A 27,170-nucleotide genomic window follows, 5' to 3' on the forward strand; every position below is an offset into this window, starting at 1 on the left:
GACATTGAATGATTACACTAATATGTGGGATTTAGAAAATAAACAAAAAAGATAATAAGGTAAGAATATCCAAGACAATAGAGAAAAAAGCCACGAGGACCACTCCATGATAATGAGTGGGTTTAGTTAGGGAAGAAAAGGAACATTATGACAATGATAGTTGGAAATGATCACTGTAGAAAAGAACTGGATGGTGAAAGGAGATAAGGTGATACGCATGATACCTTTTCAGTAACGATATTGCAAACCACAATGTCTAAAAGGGGAGAGGGTGAAGGAGAGAGGGGAAATTAGAAAGGGTTAGGGAGAGAGAAGAAAAGTATCTGCCACAGATGCAGGTAGGGGACAGGACAGAAGGATGGGAGGGAGGGAAATTGCAGACATTGGTGGTGGGAAATGTGCATGAGTGAAGGATGTTGTTCATTGTATGTATGACTGAAACGCAGTTATGAACAACTTTATAACTGTGCATGTTATTTAATTAAAAGTATTTATGAATAAAATAACACATCAAAGAAATAAAGAATTATAGTCTCTCACCTATTTTTAAAAGAGGAAACAATATATTAAAAATTTAAACACTATAGAAAAATAGTCTTCTAAAATAAACTCATTCCTTCAGAAGTAACTGCCAATGTAGAAGGGTCTCTTCACTTAGACTTTTTGGGTGTTGTAAGGGCTTCCAAGCAATGCTCAGGGAGTCCAGATGTCACTCCTGATGATGCTTGGCCAACTGGTCCAGATGCTTCAATTCTCAAACCCAGCACTGCCTCCAGGGCTACACCTGTTAGTGCTAGGATCCTTATGCTTTCTAATTGGCAGCAATATTCCTCGTTCTAGCCTCTGTTCAGTTTCCTTTTGTCATTTTCTCTTAACAGTAACAACAATACTTCTAATAATAAAAACCATAATCAACTGTGGCTACAAAGTGACAAAGGTCATTCCTTACAATAACCAATGCAGTAATCTTGTCAATTTTCAGTCCTCACAAAGTCAAGCTACTGAATCCCTAAGGTGTACCACTCTGAAGAGTGCAATATTCCAAAGGCAATATACCACTAGACTATGCGGTCTCTTAATATCATTAATGGTTTTAATTATTTTTTCAAATAATTGAACTTCCAAACTTTTCCAAAGTTCATAGTTTAAGAAAAGCTATAGTTAATAAGATAAATCTAGTAGTAATATATAGAATAGATTAGCAGGATATTAACTGGAGGTTGGAGAACCAATGTAAAATGTAATAATTTAGGCTTGAGTCCATAATGGCATTTACTTGGATGCTGGCAACATGAATGAAATACAGAGATGGATATTAGAAATTAAGAAAGATGAATCAAAATCATTTGGCAACTGCTTAAGCATATGAAATAAGAGAAAAAGAATCGAAGTTGACTTAAATTATAAGTCTGCTTGACCAAGAAAAAAATGAAAATAAGAAAGGCAGGGTAAGATCAGAATTTGTAGAAAAGAAAAATGACACATTTCTTATTATAATTATTAAACGAAAAATTACAATATTGCCTAGATGTAGAAGGTGACCATGGCAGACTCTCCCATCTTAAAAATAAAACTAAAAATGTCTTCTGGACTTTATCATAAGTTCCATTCCTTGAGCTATCCAGACACCAGGATCTCTAGATACAGAGGTCTAATTTTTACCATCCTTGACGAAGCCGAAGTCTTCCATACACCACAAAAGCACCAAGGGGAGACTAAATGATCATGCAAGGAGTCTATAGTTAATTCCATGACAGTATACTTCAAGAGTGGAGAAATCCTGTATCTCCTAGCCCAAGGGAATTCCCTCTATAATATCCCCAATAGTTACTGTGCCTATGCAGGGGAAAAAGAAAAAAAAACACACACACAAAATAATCCTTTTATCCACTTATATATTTAATTATTGATTGATTTTTTTGACTTCTTTATTTTGGTATAGATATTGAAGTTCATGTCTCCAATTTTATTTTATCTTTATCTTTCTTTTTGCACTCCGGCATGTTTTGATTTCAGGACCGAGGCTATTGTGTGGTGCTTGTCTTTATTGCTGCAGTGCTCACTGGATATTTTATTTGGTATTTCTTTCTGTATTGTTGCGGTGTTTCAATTACCTTTTTCCTGTCCTCTCTCAAACTGAGGTTGAAAGTCTCTAGAAGGACTCCACCATTTTCAGCCCATTTGATTTTTTTACCCCATTCTATTGCTTTTCGTTCCTTCAAACAAAACCACATAACTCGAACTATCTAGCTCCACATCTCAAATAAAGGGGGAAACAAGGGAGGTACCAGGACCAAACAGATATATGATCGCTAGAAGTAAGCTAGACACAGAGGGGACCACTTATTCTAGCAGCCCGGGGGGTCATGCTGGGGGATATGGGTTGCAGGAAGGGGACGGGTGGGGAGGGAGGACAAATTTGGTGATGGGAATCCCCCTGATTCAATGTTAATATGTACCTAAAATACTACTGTGAAAGATATGTAAGCCAATATGGTCAAAACAAAAATTAAAAAAATGCTTTTCTGCTTTTCCTAATATGACACTAAAATTGATAGAAAGGATTTCAGTTCCCATAATCACACAAGAACACTGAACTCTCAAAGAAGTAAATACCTTTGTGCCCCTTGCACAGAATACCTTTCTTTTCCCAACTTTGAAAAAGTGCAATGCCTGCAAATTCCAACACTATTCATTCAAAGGAGATGGTTAATAGGTCTCATCTGTTTAGCTGGAAAGCGTATAACAGGTCCTTCATAAGAAGACCACAGATAATCGTTTGAGTGAAAATTTATGCAAAGTAACAGACTAGTAATAGTTTTACACCAGCAGGGCTTCATGTCTCATTATTTTATACTGACTACTAATAGAGTTTAGTATTAGAATTTGAAAAGGAACAGAAAATGGAAAGCTCTCCCTGTAGAATTTATTGTACTCTTTTAGCTATTATGGGTTTCATTACAGATTCCTAGTCCAAGGCGTTATTCTTTGTTTTATTTTCAAAATGTGGCTCATACTTTAAAAATGGGTTTCTCAAAAATCTCTACATTTGCATGAATTCAAATGAAACTCTGTTCTCTGTCTGCTGTCATCATTCTGTTCAGCAGCTTGTTACATATTTTATAGGGTTAAGACGTGATTAACAATGGACTCCTCTATAGCATTCCATAAAACAACAAAATCCACAATAAGGCTCAGCAAAGTAAACAGCTAGAGTGCTTTTAAATATTTGGTTTTATAGTTTTTAAATGACAAATTTTAAAAGAAATACTATGATGCGATGAGGCTGTCGCTCCAGTACCACACTATGATTGAGGACAGCCTAATAACTGAATACATTCTGTATGAGGAATGTTCCCAACTTAGCTCTTCAACATTCTCTTACGATATCCACGGCAACATCAAATGTCCCTCTGCATGTTGCATATCATCCCAAATGCAGAGAAGGTGATAAAGGGAATTAAAATGCTATAACCAAAATAAATGTTATATAAGTAAGGCAAGCAGCTTTTCTAGAAAGAGATGACATCAAAAAATGGAATAAGTTTCAAATGGTGCAGGAATATTGAGGAAGCATTCCAAACCCAACTCTGTATTCTGTAGACACATAAAACAGAGCTAAACACACCATGTCATGCATCAGCAGTACAAAAAGTGGTTTTCTTTTGTTGAGGGAGATAATAGAAAAATAAATACTGAAAAAATTTTCAAAGGAGATCAAAAGGTGCAAAGAATAATGACTGGTATACTTCAAAATGGAAATTCTTTAAGCAGGTATGTCTGGGTTTCAAGTACACTAACGTTTGCATAATGGATTATGACAAAATATAATGAATTAAAAGTAAAAAACAATGTCTGATAAATGCTAATTCAATGTTCATATTCTTTAATGAACAGAACTATTTAATTAGAAATGGTCATAATATATGAAAAGTCGGAAGAAAGAGTAATTATATGCCTTCTTAGACTATTTTTGAAGTTAAAGAATTTAGTGTAAGAACAATATAGTCAAAACATTAAAATGATAGCATTATTTTTGGTTTGGGGGCTATAACTGGAGGTACTCAAAGATCAGTCCTGGCAAGGCTTAGGGGACCACATAAAAGTCAAGCGCCTACCCATTTACCATCTCTCTAACATTATATATAGTTACTCTGGCTCATGAACCATCAGGAACATGCTTTATGCTAAAAAGGTGGTGGGGTAGGGTTGAGGAGGCTGGTTCAGTGTTTGGCACTAAATCCAGGGTCTTGAACATGAAAACCAACTGTGTTGCAACTTGAGTCACATCCCTGGCAGAAGAAATATTCTATTATTTTAAGAAAATAGAGAAAATCTTTCCAAAAAATTTACCTTTAAAATAACATTGTTACTATAAAACAAAATACTGGAAATAATGCAAATTCATGATAGGAAAATAAAACCTCATTCATTTAACAAAACCTAATAAAAATTTAAAAAATCAATACAGTATTATCAGCTTAAAGAATGTTAATGTCATGTGGGCTGCCTGAGAAAACTATAACTACAGATATCCTTTCTAGAATGAAAGAAGATAAAACCCGAAATTGCTGGCCTGGCAGTACAAGAACCAACATGAAGAAATAAACAAAATCAGGTCTTACCCTCTGCTCACAGTACATTGCCTATGATATATTTTATGTTTGAATTTATTTTTAAATTATAGAAAATTAGGGGCCGGAGAGACAGCATAGAGGTAAGGCGTTTGCCTCACATGCAGAAGGTTGGTGGTTCAAATCCCGGCATCCCATATGGTCCCCTGAGCCTGCCAGGAGTGATTTCTGAGCGTAGAGCCAGGAGTAACCACTGAGCATTGCTGGGTGTGACTCCAAAATAAAACAAAACAAATGAAAAAAATTACAGAAAAATTAGACAGTTAAATACATCCTTCTGGTATGTTGTTCTGAAAATTAAAAAAAAAAACCATCACCACAATAATCATAAACAGTTCCATCACCCATACACATTCTATCTCTTCACAGTGAACCCTTTCCCCAAATTCTAAACTTGGCAACCTGTTTCCATTACCATAGTTTTGCTATTTACAGAATGACATATAAGCAGAATAATTTAGCATGTTTCCATTTAAATCTGGACACTTGGACTCAGAGTTGTGTGTATTTTACTTTTTTTTGTTTTGTTTTGTTTTGTTTTTTGGGTCACACCAGGCAGCACTCAGGGTTTACTCCTGGCTCTATGCTCAGAAATAGCTCCTGGCAGGCTCAGGGGACCATATGGAATGCATTTAAAGGCAAACGCTTTACCTCCATTCTATATCTCCAGCCCCTGTGTGTGTTTTACAAACAGGTTGCTTTGTCTATCAGTGATGCCGATGAAGGCCCCAGAGTGACTTGTGTGAAGTGGGGAAGAGAAAGGTGGCAGCCCCAAGAAGGGAATTTGTAGCTTCTTTATCTAAATCAGCTTCTTTATCTACTTCTGCTTCTTGGGGAAGTGGCTGAACAGATTTAGGACTGTGGGCCTTGCTTTGGCAGGAAAAGCATAGTCAGTTCTTGATCTTATCCAGGTCTTTCAGGTCCATGCCTTTCCTCACAGAAAAGAATTTGAGGAGGAGACAGTGAGGTAAAAAACAAAAACAAAAACAAAAAAACAAAACAAAATAAAACAAACAAATAAAAAACCAAAATAAACCCAGGTCTTATTTGGAGGTATTGAGAAAGGGAAGGACAGGATAAGAGAGAATAATGAGTAATGCGCTCAATATCTATGGAATAGGCTTGAGTACTCAGAGAATGTTCCCGAGACATACAAGCACCTAATTTTTGATAAAGGAGCAAGAAATCCTAAATGGAGCAATGAAAGCCCCTTCAACAAGTGCTGTTGGCACAACTGGTTAGCCATTTGCAAAAAAAAAAGCAAACTCAGACCCCCAGCTAACATCATGTATGAAGAAGGTAAAATACAAATGGATTAAAGACTTTGATATCAGACCTGATGCCATAAGGTATATAGAACAACATGTAGGTAAATCACTCTATGACATCGAGACTAAAGGCATCTTCAAGGAGAAAACTGCACTCTCCAAACAAGTAGAAGCAAAGATAAACAGATGGGAATATATTAAGCTGAGAAGCTTCTGTACCTTAAAGGAAATAGTTTCCAGGATTCAAGAGCTACCCACTGAGTGGAAGAAACTATTCACCCACTACCCATCAGATAAGGGGATAATATCCATAATATAAAAGGCACTGACAGAACTTTACAAGAAAAAAACATCTAATCCCATCAAAAAATGGGGAGAAAAAATGAACAGACACTTTGTCAAAGAAGAAATACAAATGGTCAAAAGGCACAGGAAAAAATGTTCCACATCACTAATCACCAGGGAGATGCAAATCAAAACAACTCACACCACAGAGATTGGCACTCATCACAAAGAATGAGAACAAGCAGAGCTGGTGGGGATGTGGAGAGAAAGGAACTCTTATTCATTGCTGGTGGGAATGCCATCTAGTCCAACCTTTATGGAAAGTAATATGGAGATTCCTCCAAAACTGGAAATTGAGCTCCCATGTGATCCAGCTATACATTTCTAGGGATATACCCTAGGAACACAAAAATATAATATAAAAATCCCTTCCTCACACCTATATTCATTGCAACACTATTTACAATAGCCAGACTCTGGAAACAATCAGGATGCCCTTCAACAGATGAATGGCTAAAGAAACTGTGGTCCATATACACAATGAAATATTATGCAGACGTCAGGAGAGATAAAGTCATGAAATTTTCCTATACATGGATGTACATGGAATCTCTTTCTTTTTGTTTTTTTGGGCCGCACCCATTTGATGCTGAGGAGTTGCTCCTGGTTAAGTGCTCAGAAATTGCTCCTGGCTTGGGGGGACCATATGGGACACCAGTTCGATAACTGCGGTCCTTCCTTGGCTAGCGCTTGCAAGGCAGACACCTTACCTCTAGCGCCACCTCGCCGGCCCCATGGAATCTCTTATGCTGAGTGAAATAAGTCAGAGGGAGAGAGATAGACGCAGAATAATCTCACTCATCTATGCGTTTTAAGAAAAATGAAAGACATTCTTGCAATAACTCTCAGAGACAAAAGAGATGAGGGCTGGAAGGTCCAGCTCACAACATGAAGCTCACCACAGAGTGATGAGTACAGTTAGAGAAATAACTACATTGAGAACTATCATAACAAAGTGACTGAATGAGAGAAGTAGAAAGCCTGTCTAGAGTACTTTTGGAGGTGGGGTGGGGAGGAGGGAGATTTGGGACATTGGTAATGGGAATGTTGCTCTGGTGAAGGGGGGTTTTCTTTACAAAACTGAAACCAACTACAATCATATTTGTAATCAAGGTGTTTAAAGATATTAATTTTTAAAAAAGGAACGAATGAACGCCTCTCTAATAGTTGAGAAAGCCCTAGTACACAATCTAGCATGAAATTAGAGAAGTACAATTTCAAAAAGGGGAATGCTGGCAATATATACCTAAGTAAGACATGTGTGCACCTCCATTGTTCTAAGCTGTCCTTTATAGGGTTTTCCCAATCTGACCCATGTGGGGCTTTCCTCTCAGTTAAGAGTCCTATTATTAGGGTGGTTGATCAGTTTATAGTTGATGGTCTTTTTTGATAATCCTTGCCTGATCTTTTGTTCCTGCTAAAGTTTCTTATGGGGGGGTGGTCTAGTCTTATTTGGACCTGTAATAGTGCCAGTTAAGACTCATCAATGATGAAGTAACTCCTCTAAATCTTGCCTCTTGGTTTTATTACATCTCAAGAATTTATTGCCATGGGGGTGTCCCTTTCCTACTTGCCTGTCTGCTTCATCAGCAACTTGGTTTAATTTTTTTACTGCTGAGTAAGTGTCCTTGTATGTATATACTACAATTTGTTTGCTCATTTATTAATTGAAGAATTATATTGTTTTCATATATCATTAATAATATTACCATAAACATTCTTTTTTCAGAATTTTGTGTCAAATGGATATGTTATATTTAGGGCTATTTAATTTTATCAGTAAGTATGAAAATTTTTTACAAAATGCTGGACTTGTCTATTCCATTTAGCTTCAATGTGTAAAAATTCCAGATATGTGGTAAATGTCTCCCTAATATAAAACCCAAGGTGGGATATTCCCCTGGAAAAAACAGTTTAGGTATTAAAATATAAGGGGCTCCAAACTGGTTACAGGAAAGAGCAGAATAGCAATAAAGAACAAAATAGATAGCAAAGGGTAAGGACTGCAAATGTGACAGGAAAGCATAGAATAAAATGAATTAGGACCTTAGAGGGCAACACAGTCAAAAATAGAAAAGAGGGCTGGAGAGATAGCATGGAGGTAGAGCATTTGCCTTGCATGCAGAAGGACGGTGGTTCAAATCCTGGCATCTCATATGGTCCCCTGAGCCTGCCAGGAGCGATTTCTAAGCTTGGAGCCAGGAGTAACCCCTAAGCTAATCCAAAAAAAAAAAGGAAAAAAAAGAAAAAAGAAAAAAGAAAACTGTAAGAACTTTATACTTTAAGAGTGCTTGCTAATTGGCTATATGAAATACCCAGCTTCTTTTTTTCATGTACCTATTGAATGTTGATTAGCTTACTTTAAATGTCTTTCATATCTCTTTCATCTTAAAATGGCTTACATGCTGGAAACCCTGAGTGAGGTAGTATTTTTTTTTTTTGGCTTTGTTTTTGGGCCACACCCAGCATTGCTCAGGGGTTACTACTGGCAGTCTGCTCAGAAATAGCTCCTGGCAGGCACGGGGGATCATATGGGACACCGGGATTCGAACCAACCACCTTTGGTCCTGGATTGGCTGCTTGCAAGGCAAACGCCGCTGTGCTATCTCTCCGGGCCTGTGAGGTAGTAATTTTATGCTGAAAAATGACCTGCCCATGAGTTCACTGATATTCCAGGAGCCTAAAGCTTGGACAGTCTCTGTGTTAATTTATTCACATTCTCTGCGACCAATGACTAATGTAGCATCAACTAGAAGAGCACATCATACTTTCTCCATCTTTGCTAGGAGCAGTTATTGTCAATTTCACTAATTATAGTTGTTATAGACATTCTATAGATATGTAGCAGTATCTTGGATCTTGTTATCTTGTGATTTTACTTTGCATTTTCTTAATGACTAGTAGTGTTAAGTCACTTAGTAACATTAAATCTTTTATACATAAAAATGTTGGTTATCTATTGTACTATTGAGTTTTGAAAGTTTTTTACATATTCTAAATACAATTTTTATACTATTTTTATGACATAATTATCTCCTTCCCTTTATAGTTTATTTACATGTATTCCCAAATATCAGTTATTTTATTGACCATTCTCTTGACTCAAGCAGTCTGTTACAGATAATTATAAATTCTCTAGAATTATAATAATCACTTTGTAGAAACAAATAAGGTACTATAATTAAGATAGGGTTTCAGTAAGGACTCTCCAAAAAGATATTAAGCTCAAATTTATATGGCAAGAAGTCAGGTACTAAAAGAGTATATAGGCAGGGAGATGCATAGTTTCCCTTGTCTATCATGGCTGGAAATCAGCGATGGGAGAGAGAATGAGGCAGAAGATAAAGATGATGAGGTAGAGACAGGAAAATCATATCAAATAGCCATGTATATCTGAAGGTGAGATACCACTGGAGGGGTCTTAAGCGAGACCAATTTTATTTTCTTTAATTCATACTTCTATTGAATGAACTGGGCAAGTAAGGAAACCAATTTGGAGGTGACTAAAGCCTGGGCAAGAGATGACGTTGGCATAAAATGCAGTATTAGCAGTAAAGAATGTCTGTTGTGGATGAAGTCGAAATATGCCTAAAGAGTTAAAACAAACAGATCTTGATAAGGGATAACAAGAAAAAGTGGAAAATATAAAGGCTCGTCTCCCCCCAAATAAAGAAGGTTTGTGTATTATATTTATTGGAAATGTAAACTGAAAGAGTTGAAAATCAAGATTAATTTGGATCTTGTTGAATTTGAGATGTGTAGAAGATATAAAAGTAAAACTCTCGGGGCCAGAGAGATAGCATAAAGGTAGGTAGTTTGTTTTGCATGCAGAAGGATTGGTGGTTTCAATCCTGGCATTACATATGGTCCCCTGAGCCTGCCAGGAGCGATTTCTGAGCATAGAGCCAGGAGTAACCCCTGAGCAGCTTGCTGGATGTGACCCTCCTCGCCCCCCCCCCAAGTAAAAATCTCATGTAAATTACTGAAGCACAATTACTTTCTCTACTTAAGACTAGAGAAAGACTAAGAAGAAGGGGAGGTGAGGTTTAGAGAGAGGGATAAAGGGAAAGAGGCAGAAAGATAAGGTTTGAGGGCTAGGAGCATATACAAGAATAAGAAAGGAGAATACCATAGAGAGAAGATGAACTTTAGGATAAAATTAGTGATCAGGATTGGAGAGACAGCACAGTAGTGGTACAAATGACCTTTTATGTGGCAGACTCTGATTTGATCCAAGAAACCACATATGGTGCCCCAAGTACCACCAGAAGTGTCTCCTCAGTACAGAACCAGGTATAAGCTCTGAGAACTGCAAGATATGGCCCAAAACTCCCTCTAATATCTACCCCCTCACAAAATAAAACTTTTTTACAAGTGAAAGAAGCTGGTTTTCAACTAGAACTTTTTTATTTTTTTGTTATTTTGAGCCATACAGGGTGCAAGGCAAGCACCCTACTGTACTATCCTCTGGTCCTCAACTAGAATTTAAGAATTCACTTTTCTACTAGTTTTTAATTTTCTAAATAAAAATTAATGACGAGCTCTTTCCTTTTATTAGAATTCACAAGTTAATAGCGGATGGGGCTAAATTGAGGATGAATGCCTTTCTTCCTTTTGGAAGAACTTCACACATGCAAGCCAAGTGTTGTATTACTGTGCTACATCCCTAACTCCAAGACTGAGTATCTTTGGATTTGAATATGTGAATATATACAATCTCTCTGAGTTCCAAGGATGCCAAGAGCCTCTACTAGTCCCTGCTACTTCTACCCTAAATTCTTTCCACATGTGACTTAGAGGGGAGACTACTCCCAAATACTGAAGAATAAATTAAACAAAAACCAAAAAAAATGTATAATGACATAATTTTTTCCCTCCATGTTTTAGGTTTCTGGTAGGAAACAGCAACATAATAATTTAGCAAATACTGGGATTGAAAGCTCTCTTAACCAAAGATCCTTGAAATTACTTTAGATGTTTTCAAAATATTTTATCAGTGCTCGCTTTGGCAGCACATATACTAAAATTGGAACAATACAGAGAAGATTAGCATGGCCCCTGCTGAAGGATGACACGCAAATTCGTGAAGCAGTCCAAAATATTTTATCAGTTACACTATAATACTGTAATTCTATACAAATGCATAAAATCACACCTTTGACTATAAGGAAAGTCATTTCAGTAATTTTAGAAATCCAAACTATTTACTATTATATAAGTAATGGTAAATTCAAGAATATATTATCTTTCTCCCCAAATAACAAATGTAACAAAATATTTAAATGGGACATAAAAGAACATTCTATAAGCATGTTCATCAGCTGAGTACTTTATATGATATTAAATTTCTATTAAAGGTATTATTTCAAAGGTGCCAAGCAAAGTGGAGCTCAGATTATGGAACGATGTCACCACGCTTCACTACATAATGATCATAGTAAAGCCATTAATACTGAACATCTATAAGCTCTCCCCAAATAATTCTTCTGTTTCCTTACCATTGAGTTGTACCTTATCATTTATTTTTGGTCAGTGTATTATGAACAAAAGAATGTTACTTTTATACTAAAAAAGGACTAGTGTTGACTCTCATTTTTCTTTATTCAGTAGTCCTGGAGGCCATGCGTTTTACATAAGGAGTTCCAAAAGAAGCTAGACATTACTGCTCTGTAGTGGTCAGAGTTTGGTGTGGGTTATTTCTGTTGTTGTTTTTGTTTTGTTTTTCCAGTTTTTATGGTAACACCCAATGATGGTTGAGTGTAACCCTACCCACTGTACTATCTTTTCAGTTTCCAGAGTTATGATGTCTAAACTTGGAGTACAATTATCCCTTAGAGATCTTTTGCTCTCAGGAATAAAGATTTGGTAGACCGAGAACAACATCGCCACCCCTTCCACAGCACCCACAGAAAAAAGGTTACCGTCTGTGAAGAGGACTCCTTTTTAAAAAAAATTGCTTTCTTGTAAACTAAAAGCTATTATATAGCTAAGAGTGGAGAATCAAGCAACCTTGATGCCTGTGACACACTGTGTGGAACAGAATATCTAATCTAAGGTAGGCAAGTGAAGTGAATAAGAAATACTTTTGTGGGGAAAGGAATTTCCCAAAAGGTTTTCAGGGGACCTGGAGGCCATTCCCATCACTCCATGGCTCAGTGCTAGGGCACAAGTATGTGGTGGTTTTCTGGCCCTGAAGTGCCAAGGGCCAAAAGGACTACTCTGGAAGTATTCTAGGGTCCCTGATGCTTTGTAGATCATGTGATTCTGGGAATGCCCTAATCCCTAACTCCCCAGGCCCAAGAAATAGACTTTTAAAGGCTGATATTTTTTTGCTTTTGCTGTTATAGTGTATCATATCCTTATTAATTAATTCCTATCCTTATTAATACTGCCTCCCAAGAAATTCATTTATAACCACAGATTATCTAGAGGGATAAATCTAAAGACTAATCTAGTCAGAAAAGAACCTAGGTGAGGCCAGAGCGAAGACGCAGCAGTAGAGCATTTGCCTTGCACGCGGCTGATCCAGGATGGACCATGGTTCGATCCCCCGGCATCCCATATGGCCCCCCAAGCCAGGAGCAATTTTTGAGCACACAGCAGGAGTAACCCCTGAGTTTCACTGGGTGTGGCTCAAAATTAAAAAAAAAAAAAAAAAGAACCTAGGGGCCAGAGTGATAGCACAGCGGTAGGGTGTGTTTGCCTTGCACGCAGCCAACCTAGGACACAACTGGGTTCAATTCCCAGCATCCCATATTCTAGCAGAGCTAGGAGTAACCCCTGAGCACCGCCAAGTGTGGCCCATCCACCCAAAAGAATCTATTTTACACTTCAGAAATGCATTTAGTTTTCAATTATACACAACTGTTTGCAAAGACTAATTGTTTTACAGCAGGGGTCAGTAGTCTTTAATATCTAAGAAATCCTTTTTATTTCCTGTTAATGTATTTCCTGAATTGGTTTAAATAATTCATTGTTAGAACCTTTTGTTACTGCATTTGTTACATCATCTTTAAGCTTGCATATCATATAGGTAACAACTAAAACTCCCCTTGAAATAGTCTATTTCATAGAGTCCAAAGTCAACATTGACACAATTACTTCAGAGAGATCATCAGTTTGCTTATACTTAATGTATAAGTTAAAAGATTTCTTGTAACAATACTAAACTTCCAAGTGTCTCCATCTACATTTTATGCAGTAAGGAAATGCAAAAGATCTTATTTCTACATGAAATTCAGTGTATTTAAGCACTGTGTTTTCTTCCTTTCTAACTTAGTAATATCACAGCAATCATCAAACAGCTGGATCCAAGAAATGATAAAACCAGCCTGCCCTTATGCCATTTTCTACCCAGGAAGCTGACAACACATTGCTATTTGTTTTCTGGTTGATAATATTAGTCCGAACATCATTATGCACACTGCAGTTATATGTTTATTTCTTCTTACAAGAGAAAAGAAAAAAGAATTAACTAGCAAATATAAGAACAATAGGACACTTTAATAGCTAATGAATTTATAATAAAAATAAATGTTTCTTCATATACTATACAGACACACAGTCAGTTCATGAAATTGCTTACTAATTATTTCACAATCAAGGCCTTTAAAAAACAGAAGCTGGGAACTTAATAATTGATGGAATCTTTAACTTTTGTCATCTAACCAGAAAAGTAATTAAATTTTGTGCTTAGGAAATCACTCTGGTCTGACTAGGACTTTAATTCTCACCCTTTTGATCTCTGAGGTGAAGGCAAGGACACAGTAAGTTCTATAGTCACACAACTAACTCCATGTCTCTAATAGCAATATCTTGGGCAAGATGAACTCATATTCAAGATCTAAATATCTCTCCTTGATATTTATCATTTAATTTAATTTTTAAATAAAAGAAAGTTTTAAAAAAAAACTTTCTATAAAGAGGTTTCACTGAACAAACTACATATATTTGAAGTATACAATTTGATCATTTTGGCATAGGGCTAAAAATCAGATGATAAACACAACTATCACTCCAAAAAGTTTCTTCGGGTCTCCATGCACCATTTTTCTCTCAACATGCTCTAGCCCCATTCCCAATCTGTAATGCTTTCAAATGCTATAAATTATTCTAATTTTTCTGAAACCTTATATAATGTCTGTGCACCACCTACCCATCTCCCAGAACACTGTTAAATGGAAGTAATGAGAATGGAAGCCACTGAGCTATCCCACTTGCTGGAGAAAACATTCATTCAGTCTTTCACCAGCAGGTATTTGGCTAGTTTAGTCTTACTATATTACCCCTTTATCAGTGTGAAAATGTCCTTTTCTTCATGGTTTACTGAGAGCATTTAATAGGAATGGATGATAAATTTTGCAAAACTTTTTTTCTGCCCCTACTGAAATGATCACATGATTTTTTCCCATTTTAGCTTGTTAATATGGTGACAACTACCCACTGAGTTTTGAATGTTAAACTAGCGGTGCATGTCTGGGACAAACCCTACCTGATTATGATGTGTTATCCTTCTTATGGCTTGTTAGATAATACAATGTAGTACCTTCATTCATTTAGTACTAGGGCCTAACATTGTGAACTCAGAAATAGGTATCCTATACCATTTTTTAAAGTAAGAATTTATGTAGAATAAAAACCAAACAAACAAACAAACTTGGTACTCCCCAGGTAGTCTGGTCTGAAACCTCTATGACATTCTCAGATTAGGGTGTGTGTCAGAGATTTCCTTTCTTGCATGAATTGCAATAGCCAAGCGCCACATCCTATACCCTCCAATAGAAACAGCCCATTTGCACGACTTAACTCAAATAATATGAACAACTGAATCCTCTCAAGTGAGATCAGACTACAAGGCTGAAAACTCTGGCACTATTTTTTAAATGAAACTGGGCTAAGCACACACACACCCACACTAATAATTGAAAACCCAGCAGCTTCTGCCACAGCCTGTCTTCCTTGCAAAAATATGGCATGGTACCTCCAGCATACTAAAAAAAAAAAAAAAAAAAAAAAAAAAAAAGGCCACTTTTCCCAGGTAGTCCAGTCCAAACTGATACCTCTGTGGCATTCTCAGAAAGGTAGGGGTGGGGGTACATGCAGATTCCCTTTTCTGCATGAACTTCAGCAGCCCAGTGCCACACTCCCTACAACCTACCAACTGAAACAGCCTAGCTCCTTCAAGTCACCAAATTTGATTCAGATCTATAAATCCTGAACCTCAGTATTTTATAATAGTGTCAGTTCAGTAGTATAACAGGAAATCAGATGGGAAAGTTACATAGTAATCTACCAAGCTCAGTGAGCTTAAGCAGTAATAAAGAAGGCTGAACTAGCACAAACTGCAGGTTACCAAATCCTTAGACACTGACTTTAGTAATTACTCCTTGAGGTACTTGGGGGACCATAGTGGGAGGCTGGGAATGAAAACTATGCTGGGCATATGCGAGACAAACACCTTATCTATTGTATTATCTCTCCATCCACCATTGTGTTGCTTTTTACACTTTGTTGTTACCTTGCTGTAAATCTTTGTCCCACATATGAGAAAAATCATTCTGTATTTATCCCTTTTTTTTCTAAGTTCACTCAGCATAATAATCTCTAGATCTGTCCATATTACTGCAAATTAAAATCTAGCATTTTAAAATCATTTTAAGAGAAATTAGAAAACTCTTGAACCCTGAAACGTCTTCACTCAGAAGAGCCTTACTATTATATTCTTAATAAATATGAAATGCATATTTATTAATATTTATAAATTATAAATATTATATTCTTTATAAAGAAACGCATCAAAAATTAAGAAAATTAGAGGCCGGAGAGATAGCACAGTGGTAGGGCGTTTGCCTTGCATGCAGCTGCCCCCCAAGACAGACCCGGGTTCAATTCCTGGCATCCCTTGAGCCTGCCAGGAATTATTTCTGAGCTCAGAGCCAGGAGTAATCCCTGAGCGCTGCTGGGTGTAGCCCAAAACCCAAAAATAAATAAATTAAAATAACAAATTTTAAAAAATTAGAAAAATTGTTTAAAAGTATAGGATAAATAAATAAACATAAAGAATCCAGTAAACTTCAATCAGGTAACACTTGTATTGGAAAGTGCTAATGAGAAAGTTGATTAAACCAAAATGCAAATGATAGCTTTCTTGTTTAACAGTTTTTTCATAAATGAGGAAAAAAATAAAAAGGATTATAGAATTAGAGTTATTAGACAGTTTCCCAAACCCAGAGAAAAACTGTTGAAGAGAATGAAATCACAATTCTGTCCTTTTCAGCTTTGGTTTTCAGAAACTATCAGACCATTTTTCCCCTAAAAATTTCTTCCCCAATACCTAGGAAGAGTATGTCATTTTCTCACACAAAAAAAGATAAAACTATTTATCTGTTTCTGAATTTATGTAGCCCTAACTATTAACATCCCTAAAGACAGACAGCTTGGTTATAAACTCAAGATAGAAACCTCAAATTATCTCTGTCAGGAGAGCATCAGGACATTATAACAACTCAGATTTTACTTGAGAATACCAGAGGCATTTTAATGTAGCTAACATATTGTAAGTTATGAAGCAAGGGATTACACATTGACAGTGGAAACAGCCCTGAGATACGATCAGGAACTGTGGTATGAGGGTGTTGAGGAGGGGAAGGAAGGGAACAGGGGACAACAGTAGAGGAATCCAGGCACACTAAGTGGTAGGTGTGGTATAGCAGCACTACATGTAAAAAGCAATAATATCAGTTCTAAACAATATTTTTATCTAGTCACCGTGAAATTACAAAGTTATTTATGGTCAGTGGTTCTAAATATTTTTAAGAGATTAAAAATGTACAACTGAAAATAAAAAGTTATATCTACTTACATTCACTTTCTGCAGGGTCAACTGAAAATTTATCCTTTTTTGGTGATGGTGGGACACCTGGCAGCTCTCAGGAGTTACTCCTGACTCTGCGCTCAAAAACTGCTCCTGGCTCGAGGGACCATATGGGATGCTGGAGATCTAACTCGCATCCACCCTGGGTCAGCGTGTGCAAGGCAAATGCCCTACCACTGTGCTACCACTTCAGCCCTGAAAGTTTATCTTTTGACATATCATTTTATACAGTTACCTGCCTACTGGGTATCTTGAGGACACTTCAGCATCAACATGTCTAAGAAATCGATCAACTGACACAGTCACTCTCTCCTCTCTCACTTTCTCTCTCAGACAAAATAAATTCTCCATTCTTTTAACTTCTTCATACTCCACCCTATTCTATATCAAGAGTTTGTGTGGGGGTGGGAAGAGTATGTATTAGATTGAAAGACTTCCAGAATTTGTCTGATGGAATGGCCTAGAATTAAACATTTTAGGAAGTTTTCCCTGAACAACCGGCAAATACTGGTTTCCTTCCTCTAGACTCCTATAATTTTCTATACTTCTTTTATGGCATTTTAACACATATGACGTTATTAGTTATTTTGTACCTACAGATGGTAAACCCTTTAAAGAAAGAATTATCTTTTATTCTCCTTTTTGGGTTTCTTAGGATAGTGTTTTAAAGTTTAGCTCAGGAGACTGAGCCCTCTACTGTACTGTTGTTGGTATGCCAGAAAAGAGATGAAAGCATGGGAAATGGCCAATGGCCAATGAGTGACAACCGTAATTTCAATATACAAACCTTTAATAAAGGAACATTTATAGATACAAGTATAGCCTCCATTTTTCTCCTCAAAGCTACTCTCCCTGAGCAAACTACTACTCTAAGCAAAACTTCTCTTACTTTTACTCTTCTACTAACCAAACTATTTAACTATGCTTGACTTTACCTCAAGGGAAATCCTGAGGGAGGATTTGGGATCAAGAAGATTATCAAAGCATTAAAAAAAAAAAAAAACAAAAAAAAACATTACTTTATAAGAAAATAAAATGTCGGTTTTTCAGGCCTACTATTCACATTTGTGGGAATCAAAAAAAAAGTTTATTCAGAAAAGGATGAATGGTCAACAAATAAATACTCTAAATGAAGCTAAAGCAATAGATGACCCAGATTAATGTAATGCCTTAGGGCTTCAATGTCCCATATCTCAAAGTTAAGTCTAAGGATTTATTAACAATGTAGCTTGAGATATAAAGAAAATTAAGTATCAGGAGTTATCGTAACACCCATTCTTAGAAATCCTGATGGATTTGCAGCATTGGAGCCCCCCTTTGTTTTAGCCAATACTTTGTCAGAAGATCATTACAGAAATACATGACCATTCCATCTGGATGATTTTTATTTGAGTTCTACTGATCACTCAATTTTCACCTTAAAATTTCATAGCCTCATCTGTACCCCTCCTTTCAATAAGCTTAATAAACAACTGCATTCACTTAAGTGTTATATATACTCCTCCAGTTTTTAGAAATTATACAAAATTAATTTTAAGCACAAAATTGTCCCTGTATACCAAAATTGAGAATTATCTCAAAATTTTACTACCACCAAAAAAACACTATAAACTATTTCTCAGAAATAAAATGGCATTAATGTAATATCTTGTAAATCCAAACGGTTTCAACCAAGACCAGTGATTTTCAGGAAAAGAAAGTAAAAGAACAGGAGAACATTTATCTTATGAGTGGTAAATTTCAATTCCTTATTAAAGACATAAATATGTTTTGTTGCCAGTATCTTTAAGGCCTCTGCAGACTGTGTGTTTTGCAGTTGTTAAATGGGCTTTGTTTTCCTTTCTGTAAGAACAGATGAAATAACCAGGGAGGAAAGAAAATGACAAAGTGAGGAAGCTGGCCATGAAATGAAGTCAAATTTCCACATTTATCATCCTGCTCAGCACAGGCCGAAGCTAAGACAGGATGTCAAGCTCATATGGGATGACAACCGTGGTCGCGGCCACAGAATTACTATCTAGACAAAGGATGTCCTGGTCTTAAAAATGAAAGCATTGGTTGAAGAAGGGTTGGATAACAGCTGAAGGAGATGCAAACAAGGCTTTGTCAGAGTGTTCATGTAATTGTGAATGCAGGAAAAAAAGGTTCCTTTTGGAAAACCTTCACTACTCAGATTCTAAGCTGTCTTCATTACCTAAAGTGGTCAGCTTCTGAAAAATAATTTAACATTTAAATGAGAATGAATTTAAAGTTTCTAAAACAAAAACATAGTAAGAGTGTGTGAAGGTTATGTCTATGTTAAGTGCAGTAGATTAGCATGATAGCATGACCCTTACTCAGGTATGATGAGCAGCACAGCACAGTGTACTAATAATACACTCTACACACTTATCCTGCTTTTAGAAGAAATGAGCTTTGGAAGACCTCCTGCCTCAAGCCAACAAGTCAAGCAAAATGCCAGTCAGTATCAATTGGAAAGTGTCACCTCAGAGGCCTTAAATATCACATTTAATTATATGATTCACTGCTTCTTCTTTAATATGCACTGAGTGGAATAGTAAATTAGAAAGAGAGCAGTTTTCCAAGATTCATTTCTACATTAAAACTCTTTGGGAGTTGCTTGCAAAAAAAATCACCATCATAGATGATGGCTTTTAGAGCTCTAGGGAACCATGCAAACATAGAAGGTAAAGTTTTTTTTGTTTGTTTGTTTGTTTTTACCACAGAACCACTATTTTAGGGGGCAGAATCAATGGCCTTAATTTTCTGCCAACATGTAAGATTTTTCCATTATGAACCTGGTCATCATATCTCAATGTGGTAAAAAAAAAATGTTAGTTAAAAACTCAGTTACAGTGGACTCAATCAGACATTGTAAAAAAATCTGTTTCTGATTTTAAAATATTTTAAAATCCATCCAGGAGCACCAACTTTGGGTTCACCAGGTGAACCACTGATAGCAGTGGTTATACTGCTATCAAATATATAAAAGAAAATGAGGTTCGTGCATGTGCTACCTCACCTAGGGAATCAGATATATCAGGAAATCAAAGGAAAATTAACTTAGTATCTAGCAAAATAGACCATTTTTCCCCTCATCTTTCTTTTTACTCACTAGCAAATGACAGAAGTGGAGGTCAGAATTGAATACTCTCAGGTAAACAAGCTAAATCAATGATGTTCAGCCTTTAGACATGTGTTCAAAACTATTGATCTAAATTAGTATTTCTTATGATCCTTTATGGCTCCCAAGATATTCCAAAGAGACAACACATAAAAATCACACACATGGAGGACCATGACAAGAGTCCAGGAGACCAACAATAGAAAAGGAATGCATAGGAAAACAAGGTCAGAAGGAGGCTATAATCAAAAGTCTGAGAAATACTGCTTTAAATGAAAGCAATGGAAGGTCACCCAAAATACTAAAAATTAATATTTTTAAAAAATATTTCTTTAAAATCTCTTCAGCTCTGGGGCTGGAGAGATAGCATAGATAGGGCCTTTGCCTTGCATGCAGAAGGACGGTGGTTCAAATCCTGGCATCCCATATGGTCCCCCAAGCCTGCCAAGAGTGATTTCTGAGCAGAGAGCCAGGAGTAACCCCTGAGTGCTGCTGGGTATGAGCCAAAAAAAAAAAAAATCTCTTCAGCTCAAAGACATTTAGAGAAAGAAAATAAAGCATAATTCCTTGGAATTATTTTTCTTCATTATCAGAAAAATCTAACATAGTATTCCTGATATAGTTAATATAAAGTGTTTGAGGTAAAATTATGGTCAATAAAACAATAATGGCTGCCCTTTTGAGCTAAATATATTTGCAGTTCAAATTCTCTATAAAACACCTAGAAATATGGATAATACATAAAACAACAGAGTTTCCTAAAATATTCTACAAGATTACACTCATCTTTGTAGAAAATGTAGGTACTATATGTAGATTTTCTGCAAAAAGCTCTGAAAATTCCATAAATTCCATCATGTATGAATTTCATTTTCTGTAGACTTTCTACCATATTTGAATTCCTATTCCTTCTAAATATATGCTATAGTACCAGCATTTCCACAGACAAAGAACTGCACACTAATAAAACAAACACTGTTTACATACAGTGCAAATATATAACATATTTTTAGAGTAGGTTATGAGCAATATTTTTAGATGGATGGAGCCTGCAGTGATATTAGTAACAAACTTCTACTGTAAATTAGTGGCCTAAATAGAAATTTATGTTCCATAAAACCCAGCATGAAACAATAAGTTAGAAATATTTAAATAACATTTTACAGAGCATTAAGCAGCAAGTACAACTGTGTCAGACTGAGTTGGTTACTGAAAAGGATCCAGGCACTGTCACAGAAAGGCACTCAAGGAACAAAAGACAATGCTGTGGTCTTCAAAATGACTTTTAAAATTACATATGGGATCCTGCTTGTACCTATCATTCCAAAGGCAAACTCAATTCTGAAAACACGTAAATAATAACCAATCAGCCCAGGAATAAATGTCAGGACTTTTAGAGACACAAGGCCAAAAGGCACCTTCCTGAGAAAAAGGCTTGGCTCATATTTTCATTCATTTGCTAAAAATATGTTAGGCCCATAAAGTGAACAGTGAACTTATAGGTTTGCATTTTCTAAGATTTATAATACTGCTTGAGTCATAATCAAGTCCAATCTTGCATTACTTGCATTTCACAGAGCAAAGAATATTTCTATTATTTCTTAGGAAAAATCAGTTTCCAATTCAAATTTATCTTTGCAATTCTGCAAAATACCAAGATTTAAAAAACTATTTTGAAATCTAATATTACAAGTCTGATGCTATGATGGGATCTTAGAAAGTAGGTGAAAATGGTATAGAAGAAGCTCCCCAAATTTGCAATTCAAGTATTTTTCCAAAATAATACAAGTGTGAGCTGATAGTAGTGGCTGGAGTTGACAGAAAGGAGAAAAGTTTTCTTTTTTCCTTTCCATACAGACCTGTTATGTATGTATCAAGAATTCATTAATGTAGACACCAAAATGCCATGTCTTCATAAATCTATCTTCTATGGATAGATTCAAGAACATTCCAGGACCTTCATTTTAAAAATAAGTTATCTATCATGAATCAGGTCCCAAAATAAAGCATGAATAATCAATTTGTATTAAGATGTTTTTGTTTGTTTGCTTGTTTTGTGTCACACCTACACTCAGGGGTTACTCTTGGCTCAGTGCTCAGAAGTTGCTTTTGGCAGGCTTGGGGATGCCAAGATTTGAACTGGGGTCCATCCCGTGTTGGCCGATTGCATAGCAAACGCATTACTGCTGTGCTATTGCTCCAGCCCCCTGTATTAAGGTATTTTTATTTGGATGTTGCTATGTTTGTTCTGAACCATACTCAGAAGTGCTCAGGGCTTAATCCTGGCTCTGCTCAGGGATCAACTCTGGTGTTGTTGAAGGGATGATATGTGATGGCAGGAATCAGCCATATGTGCACCTTAGGGTCTTGTTTTATTGAGACTGGGCAGGGGGGCTGGAATAATAGTACAGTGGGTAGGGAGCTTGCTTTTAACATAACTGACACAAATTTGACCTCTGGCATCCCATTTGTTGCCCCAATCACCACCAGGAGTAGTTCTTGAGTATAGAGCCAGGAGTAACTCATGAGCATTGTTGGCTGTGGCCCAAAAACCAAAACTAAAAATAAACAAACAAATAAAAGAGATTAGTGTTGGCATGATTTTCTAATATATTTTTCCCTCTTTCATACTTAAATTCTATGTTTATGATTTGGATTAATTTCTCTCCTAATCTGGTCTCACGTGGCTACATCTATTAATGTCAGCATTATCCTACCAATCAACTAAAATCTTCATTAATTATTCCTGATTTTCCTCTTTTGTCACAGTAAGAATCAATATGGAAGCTCAGCAAGATGATAAACTCTAGGACTAAAATCTTATTTTATCAACCTTTCATTTATCTTTGATAAGGATGGTGACATGTACTAGGCAACTTTGACTAAGATAGTCAAAGATCTTATCCTGATGGAACTTACATTCTGGTTGGGGAATCATATACAAATAATAATTTCACAAATAAAAAGGCCTTTGCAAGTTATCTAATTTATGTCTTAAAAAGAACACTCTGGCTGCTGAGTGGAAATGAGGGGAACAAGATCGAAAAAGGGAAATTACTTAAGAAACATTGACTTAAACTAGTCCAAGTCATTGTCTTTCCCAGGGTGTAGGTTAGCTCTAGGATTACATAAATGACAGCATAAGTTTTCGCAGAACCAGCACTATACCAGAATAGAGGCACTATCCAGTCTCTACCTAAGACACAATTTCATTTATTTTCTAGAGTTAATTTTGTAGTCAACAACATGATTTAAAAAAAAATACCTAATGTATAATTTTTTATTTTTTACCATAGTTTAAAATACTACTGAAGTTGTCATTTTACTGTTGGAGAGCTACATCAGTCCCCCCACCTGTTTCAAGGTAATGCCTCCATTTCAAAGGTCAAAATCTGTAACTACCATATAAAATTTTACATCAAAGTAAAAAGTTTTAAATACCAAATAATCAGATTTATATATAGTATGCAAAATTTCTATGTAATATTCATATTTTACAAAATAAACAATATAAAAATTTAAATGATACCTCTATATAATAAAACTATAGGCATTAAAACATTTTTGAGAAATAAGAGGAAACATAATGTTAAATAATATGATATACATATATATCATATTATCTGAAGTTTCTTTTAAAGATGAAGCTTTTTCTTAGGAGCTATCTCTGTAGTCAAGAGTACATGCAGGGGTCAGAGTGGTGGCGCGAAGCGGTATGAAATCTGCCTTGCCTGTGCTAGCCTAAGATGGACCGCGGTTCGATCCCCATTGCGTCCCATATGGTCCCACAAGCCAGGAGCGATTTCTGAGCGCATACCCAGGAGTAACTCCTGAGCATCATCGGGTGTGGCCCAAACCATCCCTCCCCCAAAAAAGAGTACATGCAAATTACTTGAGCTCTAATGCTGGCACCATGTGGCCTTCTTAACACTGCTGAGTATAGCTTGGGGGCATCTGCGCAATGGTGGACCTAGGTGCCTGGTATCACAGCATCCTGAACAGCACAGCATCCTTGGGCTCTACCACTCAATTTCCAGTCTGGTTAACTGAATTTCACAGGGAAAGGCCCCATGAGCTCTGCTTAAGAAAGAAAGAAAAAAAGTGATGTTTCTGTTCCACATGGGACTGCTTCTACCACTGCCCACACAAGACATACTCCTGTTCTGCTATGCTGAGTCTGTGCAGTCCACCCTTGCTCTCTTCCAAATCCTGTCTCAACAGTTAACTACACAAGGCATTTAATCTGACATAACATAAGCTGCCATGATTCATTACTGTGCCTTTAGTTCTCACTTTACACACTAATAATGTGCTTTTATTTATTATTTTGTCCAACGTCTACTACCAAGTGCAGCATCTTCTAAATATGGGAGGTATTTAGTATTTGTTGACTTCTCAGAATAAAGTTAATTTACATAGTGGGCACCTGTCCCGTATGACACTCAAAAACTAGTATGACTATGATCTGGAATCCCTGAGGCTTTGTTACCAAAAGCTGCTACCATAATTTCTACTGTAAATCAGATGGGCAGGGAAAATAACTGAGATCTAGAGTATACATCAACCACTGAAATTAATGAAGGAGAAAACTGAGCTCTAAACGTACAGAAAGACTCTGCAGGTCCCTGGGAAAAGCAGAGGCAGTAGCAGCAGTACAGCAATAGCAGCATGATGGCCCAAATTTCTAGATTCAGTGGTTTGATTCCCAGTCCCTCCTATGGTAAGGAAAATCAAGCATTCTTTAGTCCTTTAAAGATTAAAACCTGGTGAGCATCTTTAGAAATGCCCCTCACTTTCCAAAATATTTATTCATTTACTGAAGAAAATTAATTTAGGATTGCTGAATTTTCTTATTGTTTAATCTAACTTTTGAATAGCAGAAGTTCATTGAAACTGTTCTTTTAAATTTAACCATTCAGCACTATAAAATTTATTTTCAAGGCAACACAGTACAAAGATCAGAATAATCTGATATAATTTCTCTCAAGGATATAAAATTAAAAACATAATGCTTCTCTTTTTCTTTTTCTGTTTGTTTGTTTTGATGTCAGCTCATCTACTTTGGTAGTTTTATAGTGTGACCACATGAGAGAAAAACAATCTTGCAATTGTCTTCCACATGTCAATTTAACTACATTTTAGCCCAATGTTCCAAGCTCCATGTTACAAAAAGGGGAAAGGTTGTCTTTTTTTTTTTTTAAAGTATTTCATTGAGGATATTGTAACTTTTTTATCTAGAAAAATCTTTATCTGTCAATGGGCATTTTAGGTTGCTGTCATGCCTTATCAATTGCAATTGCAAACCAACAGTAAATAGAATTTTATTTTAAAAATTAACAATATAATATGCATAGTCATAGGTAATTTTGGTTTTTGGGCCACACCTGGTGATGCTCAGGGTTACTCCTGGCTATGTGCTCAGAAATCGCTCCTGGATTGGAGGACTGTATAGGACACCAAGGAATCGAACTGCTATCCATCCTAGGCAGCTGCATGCAAGGTAAACACTCTACCATTGTGCCACTGCTCCAACCCTATAATATGCATAGTCACAGGTAAATAGTTTCCTGTATCTTTAATGCTACATCTTTTCCCCCTTTCACCCCTACAATAAATGAACACAGGCCAGAGTAAAGTCAGAGAGTTTGAGATATGCTGATTCAGAAAAAAGCATTTAACCACTCTTGGGAAGATAAGCCAAAGCCACTGATAGAGAATTATTCCAATAAAGTACAAAGATCCTATGAGGCTAGGCTGTGATTTGAGTTGACAGCTTTGCTTATAAACATCACCCCCCCCCCAAAAAAAAAAAACAATAAATGATGCATTTAAATCCTGCTCTGCTCTGATACTATCCAAATTCTGGCATTTTGTGTCATGGCTTTTTTTTTTTTTTAAACCATGCAACCTTCAGTTTTATCAAGGCAGAGAGTAGAAAATACTTTCAAGTGAAAATAATACAAATAACAAAGAAATTATTTTAGTGCTGTGAACTCTGACAATTTCCTTTTTGCATTAAAAAAAGATAATAAGTGTCACACCAGTTATTACAACACATGACAGCTTCCGAATAGAAAGAGCATCTCCAGCTCTGTATTATTCAATGTGGACACATGGGAAAAGAGCAAACAGTTTTTTCTAACAGATTTCTCTGCCTCAATGCCAATATGGCAAATAATCATATGAAAATGTTATTACTCTACCTAATTTTCCCTTGGAGCTTTTTAAAATAGAAACTTTTGTTAATTGTTTTTAAATATGCACTGGGAGTGGGAAACCAACAATATGAAGGGTCCTTAAACACAGGTTTAAGTAAGGTGACACCTGGGTGGATGAGATTCTGAAGATGCTTCATAAGGCCCAAGGACAGGTGTCTTTCCTAAAATGGAAGAGCTCCTAAAATGGCACGAACTCCACTGAGGCAGAAGATGGAGAAAGTGAAAGAGACACATTAATCTGTGCTTTCCTTCTCTAACCACAGGGAATGACAGTCAAAATTAGAGGTGAGTGCAGCAATTCAAGGCAAGAGAGGCAGAAACAAAAAGAAGCAGTTAAGAAGTAGCAACATTTTACGAGTTAATCTGGTTTCAGGTGAGAGTCCTGTTCCTGAGGCTATGCTCTCACAAAGTAGGGAAGAGAAAGAGCTAGAACTTCATATTTTTTTCTAATAAAGGCACGATTCTCTCTAGGGGGATTCTACCTTTACTGTCTAACCTAATTATTTCCAAAGGTCCCTCCTCCAAAAAATCTTGGGTATCAACCGATGCTTTAAACTAAGACACAGATAGTGCATTGGATAATCTTAATCTACTACCTTCTAGCAGGGGTCCTCAAACTTTTTAAACAGGGGGCCAGTTCACTGTCCTTCAGACTGTTGAAGGGCCATATTATAGTAAAAACAAAAATTATGAACAAATTTCTATGCA

At 36.4% G+C, this 27,170-nt stretch overlaps 1 protein-coding gene and 1 non-coding gene across 2 annotated transcripts in view; one reads left to right on the plus strand and one right to left on the minus strand.

Annotated features, from left to right (window-relative positions):
• The window catches only part of BTBD9 (BTB domain containing 9), a 509,556-nt gene that overhangs the window by 322,542 nt on the left and 159,844 nt on the right, over positions 1 to 27,170 (minus strand). The gene's annotated exons all lie outside the window — the stretch shown is intronic.
• LOC125996694 (U6 spliceosomal RNA) lies at positions 11,244 to 11,350 on the plus strand. Its single transcript, XR_007491376.1, has one exon. It is a non-coding gene; the product is annotated as a U6 spliceosomal RNA (small nuclear RNA).

Source organism: Suncus etruscus, chromosome 18, assembly GCF_024139225.1.
Source record: "Suncus etruscus isolate mSunEtr1 chromosome 18, mSunEtr1.pri.cur, whole genome shotgun sequence".
NCBI lineage: Eukaryota > Metazoa > Chordata > Mammalia > Eulipotyphla > Soricidae > Suncus > Suncus etruscus.